The following is a 10584-nucleotide window of genomic DNA, read 5'->3' as shown; positions in this document are numbered from 1 at the left end:
TATCTGGTTGGAAGTGCCAACCAAGCAAAAGTTAATTATGGACCACTCTAGTAAAGGAAATGGATTGGATGTGAGACCCCTGTGTGTCTGTGTCTCTCTAGCCCCACCCACTTCGAGGAGCACCACACTCCTTATTCTTTTACCATGGATTGTTCTAGACTATTTTGAGACCTTAAGGAGGATCAGGTTGCCTACTGCAGGAATGTCTACAAATGACATGTCCATCTAACGTGCTCCTAGAGTCGAGCTCTGTGGCTGACCTTGAGCTGCTGTACATACTAAACATGTACACACTGTCATTTACATAAATAAAACACAATAATTTAGTTTAGAACTTGACCTACTGGTTCCATGTAAATCTCAGACTGGGAACAATGTGATCTCCCGCTATCTGCAAGTTTGGCCAATGGCATAACACCTCATTGACATGTAAAGTCAACCAACCAATACATACTTATCTTTAATATAATATAATATAATATTTCACAGAATTTAACGTAAATGAGAGATGTCATAACTAATAATTATGCCAATGTTTTATTAATCAATTGATTCCAATAGTATTCCAGTTTGATTCCAAATGTTCCTCAAATAGTGTAATGGAGTGAGTCCACGTTGCCTCCACAACCATTAGAATTCTTTCTAGAAAATATAATCTGACCTTATTTAGTTGAATATCAGTAATTAATTAATCCTTATCAATAACTATATATATTTTTTGAACCTCTCCTCACCTCATGCTTCTGACGGAGTTGGCCGTTACCTCACGCTTTTGCTTAGTTTGATTTATGACCCTGGTGAAACCATATTAAATAAATATTTAAAATCTAGAACAGACACATTTAGGCTTTTATATAGCTTATAGCACTGTTAACTCCAATGTGTAGTTATTCATCTACATTATGAAGATGCCGCAGGCGCTTTAAACATTCCAGTAGGATTCTTACGACTTAAGGTTAGAGTTCAAATTCCGATGGTCCATAACACCGGTACTTCATGGCTCCTATCCACTCATATGGCTGAGAGAGATATAATATAGCTGCCTCAAACTTTTATGACATTCTGAACGAAGTAAATCGCTTAGCAGCTGAGCAGGCTTCAATAAAACTGATATGAAATGAATAGGGGTGACACTTAATACCAACACCTTTTGTAATAAATCATTTATCATTTATTATTAAATAGTTTATTCATGATTTACTCACACATGTTAGTAAGCTAGTTATTCACACATTTATAAAGACATTTTAATGTGTTTAATAATGATTTATAACTCATAAGATGTTCATTTAAGGCACCTATAAACCATGTATTAAACGGCAGAACGAAGTTGTCAGCTCAGGGATTCGATATTGCAACCTTTCGGATCCTAGTCCAACGCTAGTAACCACTAGGCTACCTGCCACCTATCCCCTTCAAACAAAATAACCGCTAATCCTGAAACAATTCATTTCTTTCTCCAAATTGGAGATTACATGTCAGATGCATCTTTAAGATTTGATGTACTAGTGTGATTTGTATTTGTTAAAAGACATAGGTTCTTGGTATCAAATCAAATCAAAACTTTTAACAATCATTTTACAGCTTTTAATATCTACAATTTTCTGTCAAACATCTGCAATCAATGGCTGTGAAAAAGTTATTTATTTCAAATTGGTTCAGATGAATTAATGTGTTATTCTGATTATTTCAGGTGCAGCGTCTCATTCCATCCCCCTACGAGCAAAATGAAGATGTCACAACGTTCTCCCAACTTATTAGCAACAATGTGACAATGTCCTGTATTAATAAAGTCACTGTTGGAAACATCATAGGGGGCACTGTATCTGAGTGGTAAAACAGTAGCTGGACAGGAAAGGGTTAAGGTGTGCTGTAGATGAAGGCGGTGGACCAAGCCCGGGCCTGGAGAGCTGCTGGCAGTGTGCACAGGCTTTTTTCACTAACACACCTGATTGGTTCGAATCAATGCTATGAGGAGTTGATTTGCTGAATCAACTGTGATAGAGCTGACACACCTGATTGGTTTGAATCAAAACTATGAGGAGTTGATGAGCCGAATCAGCTGTGATCGAGCTGCTGTGGAACAACAGTCTATACCACCTTTGCAGCTGTCCGGAACCGTCTCAGAACAGTGATGGTATTGTTAACCGCCAGCTGTCCAGAACTGTTGCAGAACCCTGATGGTAACATCACAATGACATCAATGATATCGCAGAGTGGCAAGTAGCTTATAGTGATTATAGTGTTAATAATAGAAAGGTTGCTAGTTCTAATCCCTGAACTGACAAGGGTTTCTCAGGGGGGGAGTTGGGATATGGGAAGAAAAAAAAAGAAAAAAATGGAATTCACAAATGTAAATCACCCATCATGTTTAAATCAGACCAGCTCCTTGAAGTCTGCATTTGTCTAAAAAACAGTATTTTGCTCAAAACTTATATATATATTTTTACCCTTAAGTGCATTACTGTATTTTTACCTTGGGATATTGTTTTTCTACAGGAAAAGTATCAAATAAATAGCTGGAGTGCCTCTTTAAGGGTGTTGTATCTCACAAAGTAGTGTTATTGTGACAGGCATGAGTTGCCTGCGAGTCCTCTGCCATTGGCATACAACAGCGGGTTTTTTTGTAACGTGATTTAATCCATTACAATGTCCCCCCGGTAAAGGTCTAAATTGGGATGTATAATGTCATACGCAGTGGCAGGGGTCCACATAACAGTCCTGGTATCCTTTTGAAAGACTTGGAGTCGTCAGAGCAAGGGCTCAGCTCACTCAGAACTTATTTTCCATGCAGGTCACATATCTCAGTGTTAAATCTTTTACAGTAGCCAATGTCAGCAATGTGAGGACAGGGTCGACATACATTTTCAAAATATTGCGCTGTCCTGCACCGGATTCTGTGTTCCACATAGGTTGTCGGAGCTTTACTTTAACAGCAAGTCTATGAAAGGATGACATGTCTAATTAAAAAATATATATTGCTTTTAAAAGTATAAAGAAATGAATCTTAAAAGTCAGTTATTGTGTCTTTTTAAAAAGATTTTCATCCCCATAACCACCCAATCAAACACATCTGTTAAACCTTGTTTTTGGAACTCCAGTCCAATGTCATGAGGTCAAAGAGCAAAAAACACGATTATTTACAAGCCCTATCAATGATCTTGTCTTCAATATTGCCATGTTCACAAACTGGGTGTCAGGAGTAAATGTAACCACCACACCATCGTTTGGCTTTATTACCCCCCCCCCCCGTCAAATTGATTGAGTATCAAACCAGATCTACTGCCGTTTGAGCACCAGTGGGATACAGACTAGACATGGCCAAATACAGACCAGTGTCAAATACACGCTTCTTTTTTTTGGGGGACAGCTATATATATATTAAGATCCTTTTAAGACAGGACAAGTTCATAACAAAAGAGAACATTGATGAAAGCGGTAATCCCATCCCCTCCCCTCAAGGGTTAGGGTTGTCCTGCAGCTGTTGAGCGTACATACATCTTGGGTAGCAGGGGACTGGTCCAGACCAGCCTTAGGAAAAAGTGACATCACAGTCCTCTAGAGCAGTGGTTCCATAACTGTGTATATACAAGTACCAGTCAAAAGTTTAGACACACCTTGTCATTCATATTTTCTACATTGTAGAATAATAGTGAAGACATCAAAACTATGAAATAACACATCATGTAGTAACCAAAAAAATATGGAATCATGTAGGAACCAAAAAAATATGGAATCATGTAGGAACCAAAAACAAGTGTTAAACAAATCAAAATATTTTTTTATTTTTTATTTTGGAGATTCTTCAAAGTAGCCACCCTTTGCCTTGATGACAGCTTTGCACACTCTTAAATAGTTCCCGCAAAACAGTCTCAACGAAAAGAGTGAAGAGGTGACTCCGGGATGCAGGCCTTCTAGGCAGGGTTGCAAAGAAAAAGCCATTTCTCAGTCTGGCCAATAAAAATAAAGGATTAAGATGGGCAAAAGAACAAACACTGGACAGAGGAACTGCCTAGAAGGCCAGCATCCTGGAGTCGCCTCTTCACTGTTTTCGTTGAGACTGGTGTTTTGCGGGTACTATTTAATGAAGCTGCCAGTTGATGACTTGTGTGGCGTCTATTTCTCAAACTAGACACTAATGTACTTGTCCTCTTGCTCAGTTGTGCACCGGGGCCTCCTACTCCTCTTTCAATTCTGGTTGGAGCCAGTTTGCTCAGTTCTGTGAAGGGAGTAGTACACAGCTTATAGGCAATTTCTCGCATGGAATTGCCTTCATTACTCAGAACAAGAATAGACTGACGAGTTTCAGAAGAAAGGTCTTTGTTTCTGGCCATTTTGAGCCTGTAATCGAACCCACAAATGCTGATGCTCCAGATACTCCACTAGTCTAAAGAAGGCCAGTTTTATTGCTTCTTTAATCAGGACAACAGTTTTCAGCTGTGCTAACATAATTGCATTATGATCAATTATCCTCACACAAAGTGCCATTGGAACACAGGAGTTTCTGATAATGGGCCTCTGTACGTCTATGTAGATATTCCATTTAAAACTAGCCGTTTCCAGCTACAAAATAAATTTACAACATTAACAATGTCTACACTGTATTTCTGATCAATTTGATGTTATTTTAATGAACAAAAAATGTACTTTTCTTTCAAAAACAAGGACATTTCTAAGTGACCCCAAACTTTTGAATGGGAGTTTATATTTTTCTTAATTCCATTTCTTTACTTTTAGATTTTTGTGTATTGTTGTGAATTGTTAGATACTACAGCACTGCTGGGGCTAGGAACACAAGCATTTAGTTAGATACTACTGCACTGCTGGGGTTAGGAACACAAGCATTTTAGTTAGATACTACTGCACTGCTGGGGCTAGGAACACAAGCATTTAGTTAGATACTACTGCACTGCTGGGGTTAGGAACACAAGCATTTTAGTTAGATACTACTGCACTGCTGGGGCTAGGAACACAAGCATTTCGCTACTCCTGCAATAACATCTGCTAAATATGTGTATTTGACCAATACATTTTGATTTTGATTTTGAATTTGAATTCAAACCTCAAGTCCAGAGATTAATGAACCATTTCTTTGTGGATTTTGAGGTTATTGTATTTTCTTCTTCCAGGCACACCGACACGACCTCTTCCCCCTCAGAACATGGGGCTTCAGATCCTCAGAAAGTTCTACAGATGCACCATTGAGAGCATCACCGCTGGCTGCATCACCGCTTGATGTGGCAACTGCTTGGCATCCGACCGTAAGGCGCTACAGAGGGTAGTGCAAAAAGCCCAGTACATCACTGGGGCTGAGCTCAATGCCAATCCATTACCTCTATACCAGGCGGTGTCAGAGGTAGGCCCTAAAAATGGTCAAAGACTCCAGCTACCATAGACTGTTCTCTCTGCTACCACACAGGAAGCGGTACCGATGTACTAAGTCTGGAACCAACAGGTCCGTGAACAGCTTCTACGCCCAAGCTATTAGACTGCTCAATAGTTATTTAAATAGTTACCTGGACATTCTGCATTGACCCTATATGCACTAACTTTGTTTTGACTCATCACATACTGCTACTGTTTATCATCTGTCACTTTACCCCTACCTATATGTACATATCTACCTCAATTACCTCATACCCCTGCACATTGACTCAGCACTGGTATCCAGTATATATATTCATGTGTTTATTCCTCGTGTTATTATTTTATATTATTTCTCAATGTTATTCTCTGTATGGTTGGGAAGGGCCGTAAGTAAGCATTTCACTGTTAACCTACACCTGTGGTTTACCACGTAACCAATACAAGGTCCACTTACGGCCAGGTTTCAGCCTCCTGAGGACATACCCATACCCATAACATTACTGTAATGGCTGTCTTGGGAAGAAGGTGAGGACCAAAGTGCAGCGTGGTAAGTGTTCATCTTATTTAATGAAAAAACTAAACACTGAATAACAAACAGCAAAGAAACAACTGAAACAGTTCTATCTGGTGCAGACACACAAAGACTGAAAATAACCACCCACCAAACACAATCAAAAACAGGCTACCTAAATATGGTTCTCAATCAGGGACAACGATTAACAGCTGCCTCTGATTCAGAACCATACCAGGCCAAACACAGAAATAGAAAATCATAGAAAAACTAACATAGACAACCCACCCAACTCACACCCTGACCATACTAAAACAAAAGACAAAACAAAGGAACTAAGGTCAGAATGTGACAGTACACCCCCAAAAGGTGTGGACTCCGGCCGCAAAACCTAAACCTATAGGGGAGGGTCTGGGTGGGTGTCTGTCCACGGTGGCAGCTCTGGCGCGGGACGTGGACCCCACTCCAACATAGTCCTTCTCCGCCTCTCTACCCGCCTCTGTGGCCTCTTTAACGTGGCGACTCTCGCCGCCGACCTCGGACTGAGGACCCAAGCCACGGGTCCCGAATGGACGGGAGACTCCGGCAGCTCCTGACTGACAGACGGGAGACTCCGGCAGCTCCTGGCTGACAGACGGGATACTCCGGCAGCTCCTGGCTGACAGACGGGATACTCCGGCAGCTCCTGACTGACAGACGGGATACTCCGGCAGCTCCTGACTGACAGACGGGATACTCCGGCAGCTCCTGACTGACAGACGGGAGACTCCGGCAGCTCCTGACTGACAGACGGGAGACTCCGGCAGCTCAGGACAGACGGGAGACTCTGGCAGCTCAGGACAGACGGGAGACTCTGGCAGCTCAGGACAGACGGGAGACTCTGGCAGCTCAGGACAGACGGGAGACTCTGGCAGCTCAGGACAGACGGGAGACTCTGGCAGCTCAGGACAGACGGGAGACTCTGGCAGCGCTGGGCAGGAGGAAGGCTCTGGCAGCGCTGGACAGGCGGGAGCACCTGTAGGAAGGAGACGGAGAGACAGCCTGGTGCGGGGGGCTGCCACCGGAGGGCTGGTGCCTGGAGTTGGCACCGGATAGACCAGACCGTGAAGGCGCACAGGAGGTATCGAGCACCGAGCCTGCCCAACCTTACCTGGTTGAATGCTCCCCGTAGCCAGGCCAGTGTGGCGAGGTGGAATAGCCCGCACTGGGCTGTGCTAGCGAACCGGGGACACCATGCGTAGTGCTGGTGCCATGTACCCCGGCCCGAGGAGATGCACTGGAGACCAGATGCACTGAGCCGGCTTCATGGCACCTGGCTCGATGCCCAACCTAGCCCTGCCGATACGAGGCACTGCCATGTACCGCACCGGGCTATGCCTGCGCACCGGGGACACCGTGCGCCTCACGGCATAACACGGTGCCTGCCCGGTCCATTTCTCTCCACGGTTAGCACGGGGAGTTGGCACAGGTCTCCTACCTGACTTCTCCACACTCCCCGTGTTCCCCCCCCCCAATACATTTTTGGGGATGCCTCTCGGGCCTCCTTGATCGCCGTGCCAACTCCATTCGCCGGTATCTCTCCTCACATTGTTCCAGAGAATCCCAGGCGGGCTCCGACATTCTCCCTGGGTCAACCGACCACCTCTCTATTTCGTCCCATGTTGTAACATAGTCCAGATCTTGCTGCTGCTGCTGCTGCCCGTTACCACGCTGCTTGGTCCTTTGGTGGTGGGTGGTTTTGTTACGGCTGTCTTGGGAAGAAGGTGAGGACCAAAGTGCAGGGTGGTAAGTGTTCTTCTTATTTAATGAAAAAACTAATAACAAACAGCAAAGAAACAACCGAAACAGTTCTGTCTGGTGCAGACACACAAAGACTGAAAATAACCACCAACCAAACACAATAGAAAACAGGCTACCTAAATATGGTTCTCAATCAGGGACAACGATTAACAGCTGCCTCTGATTCAGAACCATACCAGGCCAAACACAGAAATAGAAAATCATAGAAAAATTAACATAGACAACCCACCCAACTCACGCCCTGACCATACTAACACAAAAGACATATAACAAAGGAACTAAGGTCAGAACGTGACAATTATCCATATCTTTTCAGGGAAAAATGTAATACTTGTTAAACAAAATCTCTTTACCTGAGCAATTGTATCAGTATAAATAATATAATTTTCCCTAAAATATTTTTGCTCAGGATTTGTATTCTTTATTTTATACTTTTTTTTGCACAGTTTTCATTTTGGACCTGACTGCATGTGGCATGGTAGACATAGTGGAGATCTGAGATCAGACGATTTTGATTTAATACCTGCTGACAAAGATCTACAGGCTGGGCTCATTGCAACTTGAAGCCTCTGGTATGTAGATAAGTGTAACAAATACTGCATACATGAAATGCTTTTATATTGGTCGTAAACTGGTATAGACTAATGTTGTCATTACAGGAGTATGGTTCAAGTGAACGCTGACAGCATAATTCCACCGTGTCTAATTTGGATAAATCCTATAATAAATCTATTATCATAATGAGGACAGTGGAAGGCAAGTTGGTAAATATATTTGATGGCAGCATTGAGGGTAACATTTACTGTAATTTCACAAACCAATATGCTGCACTGGTCATGCTGTTCCCTAAAGAGTGTACCACGCAGGCACATTCTCTCTCACACAGACAGGCACACACACTGGTAGATCAAGAATGTAAAGTACCAGGGGAAGCACTGGCAGCATGCGGACGACTGCAGTGATTCTCCTACTACACACTGACTGGTTCTGTCTCTGACTCACAGACAGCCAGGATGAGAGGTTCTGTCTCTGACTCACAGACAGCAAGGACGAGAGGTTCTGTCTCTGACACACAGACAGCCAGGAGGAGAGGTTCTGTCTCTGACTCACAGACAGCCAGGAGGAGAGGTTCTGTCTCTGACTCACAGATGACCAGGAGGAGGAGAGGTTCTGTCTCTGACTCACAGACAGCCAGGAGGAGAGGTTCTGTCTCTGACTCACAGACGGCCAGGAGGAGAGGTTCTGTCTCTGACTCACAGACGGCCAGGAGGAGAGGTTCTCTGATTTTTTCCAGACGGTTTCAGTCAAAAGAACATATCTTTCAATACATTTTGTTAATTTGATGCCCCCCTACTGGTGAACGTTGAACTGAAGACTTGAAAGAGTCAGGATTCAAGAAACCTCTGGTTCTCATGTCGTTCACCATGGGGAGCTTATTCATTGGAGCGATCATTTGTGACTCAGCCTTGTGTAATGTGTGCTTTTAAACAATGTACAATTTGTTGATTGCTAGGCACACAAATACAATTATTTCTTGATACATTTGAAACCAGATATAGTTCCGGCCACAACCGAACTAGATCATGAACAACTTTAGGCGAATGTCACGCCCTGACATTCGAGATCCTTTTTATGTCTCTATTTTGGTTTTGGTCAGGGCGTGAGTTGGGGTGGGCATTCTATATTTTATGTTTCTGTGATTTTCTATTTCTATGTTTTGGCCGGGTATGGTTCTCAATCAGGGACAGCTGTCTATCGTTGTCTCTAATTGGGAACCATACTTAGGTACCCTTTTTCCCACCTGTGTTTGTGGGAAGTTGACTTTCTTTATGGCACTTAGCCTTAAGCGTCACTGTTTTGTAGTGTGAGTTGTTTTGTTCGGCGTATGTTCTTAATTAAAGATCATGTACGCTCACCACGCTGCACCTTGGTCCAGTTCCTTCAACAGCCGTGAAATGCAGGATGATAAGCAACGATATCAACAAACAGTTAGTTACAACAAAGTCAAGGTATTGGAGTGGCCTTCACAAAGCCCTGACCTCAATCCCATAGAAAATGTGTGGGCAGAACTGACAAAGCATGTGCGAGCAAGGAGGCCTACAAACCTGACTCAGTTACACCAGCTCTGTCTGGAGGAATGGGCTAAAATTCACCCAACTTATTGTGGGAAGCTTGTGGGAGGCTACCTGAAACGTTTGACCCAAGTTAAACAATTTAAAGGCATTGCTACCAAATACTAATTGAGTGTATGTACACTTCTGACCCACTGGGAATGTGATGAAATAAATAAAAGCTGAAATAAATCATTCTCTCTAATATTATTCTGACATTTCACATTCTTAAAATAAAGTGGTGACTGACCTAAGACAGAGAATTGTTACTAGGATTAAATGTCAGGAATTCGTTTAATTGTAAACCTAGTTTAAATGTATTTGTCTAAGGTGTGTGTAAATGTCCGACTTCAACTGTATATGACAGACAAGTTGTGTGTTGAAACACGTCTCGGGAGCCATATATATGAAAGACAAGTTGTGTGTTGAAACACGTCTCAGGAGCCATATATATGACAGACAAGTTGTTGGTTGATGCACGTCTCGGGAGCCATATATATGACAGACAAGTTGTTGGTTGATGCACGTCTCAGGAGCCATATATATGACAGACAAGTTGTTGGTTGATGCACGTCTCGGGAGCCATATATATGACAGGCAAGTTGTTGGTTGATGCACGTCTCGGGAGCCATATATATGACAGACAAGTTGTTGGTTGATGCACGTCTCAGGAGCCATATATATGACAGACAAGTTGTTGGTTGATGCACGTCTCAGGAGCCATATATATGACAGACAAGTTGTTGGTTGATGCACGTCTCGGGAGCCATATATATGACAGACAAGTTGTGTGTT

At 42.9% G+C, this 10584-nt stretch overlaps 1 long non-coding RNA gene across 1 annotated transcript; it reads left to right on the top strand.

Annotated features, from left to right (window-relative positions):
• The first annotated feature begins 7424 nt into the window (after positions 1-7424).
• Positions 7425-9593, top strand: LOC135562737 (uncharacterized). Its single transcript, XR_010460084.1, has 2 exons — positions 7425-7663; positions 8683-9593. It is a non-coding gene; the product is annotated as an uncharacterized LOC135562737 (long non-coding RNA).
• Positions 9594-10584: the final 991 nt, after the last annotated feature.

This window comes from Oncorhynchus nerka, linkage group LG20, assembly GCF_034236695.1.
Source record: "Oncorhynchus nerka isolate Pitt River linkage group LG20, Oner_Uvic_2.0, whole genome shotgun sequence".
Taxonomy (NCBI): domain Eukaryota; kingdom Metazoa; phylum Chordata; class Actinopteri; order Salmoniformes; family Salmonidae; genus Oncorhynchus; species Oncorhynchus nerka.
This window is presented reverse-complemented; position numbering and strand designations above follow the sequence as displayed.